The sequence below is a fragment of the Tupaia chinensis genome, unplaced genomic scaffold, assembly GCF_000334495.1.
Source record: "Tupaia chinensis unplaced genomic scaffold, TupChi_1.0 Scaffold139491_1, whole genome shotgun sequence".
In the NCBI taxonomy this organism is placed as follows: domain Eukaryota; kingdom Metazoa; phylum Chordata; class Mammalia; order Scandentia; family Tupaiidae; genus Tupaia; species Tupaia belangeri.
Window position 1 is genome coordinate 550,888 of NW_006199376.1, and position 912 is coordinate 551,799.

Below are 912 nucleotides of genomic sequence, written 5' to 3' on the forward strand. Positions count from 1 at the left end.
AGGGAGAAAACCCTAGGGGGAAAAAAGAGACTGAAGAATGATAGAAAATTTCTCTGGATACACCCAAAAAGATAGCCTTATCTTATCCTCAACATTATAACTCTGAGAGATAAGTAACAGAGGAATATTCCCACCAATCCAAGGAGCATGGACCATGAGCAACTGAGGAGGGCAGCGGGTACTTTTCCTGTGCGTCCGTCTCAAGCAGAGGGAGCATCAGTAGTCTTAACCTGAGCAAAGGTCAGGAGTGGCCCTGTTTATGCATGTGGTCTCACAACCAAGATTTTACTTCCATGGCTATTCTTGGTCTAAACTCTTGTTTCCTAAGGATGGTTCTGGAAAATGCAACTGTTGACAATCCTCACTTTCCACAGAGCAACGGCTTGTATCGCTTCCTTAGAAAGACTAATGAGATCATCACTTATACAGTCATCACTCTGAATTGATACATGATAGAATCTCCCAAGGAATATTCAGGCCAACTGTGGGGCTATTTGGACTTTGGGCATGGAATCTTGAAGAGAGAAGAACAAGTGAAGTCTCACATTTTCCTACCCACAACTGCTGGAGAGAAATATTTAGGGCAGAAATGTAGATGAAATATCCCACTCCCTGCACATGTTAACTGCTCTCCTGCCCCTATGTGTCCCTTGGTAGGTACAGGTTCTAGATGAAGTTCAAAGCACCACGGAAACATCAAATGGAGTTGACAGACACGCTAAATAAAGGAATACATTTAATGAATGAATCATCACTCAGTAAAATATAAGTTGCTAAAAGCATGCAGCTTATACTGTGCAAAATATCCTTGTCCTCAAAATTTTTAAAAAATGAAAAATCCTAGGCCAACTGAGGTCACAGTGGTTAAGCTGGCTGGATCCCACACAGATGACTACATACTGCAAGTCCTGG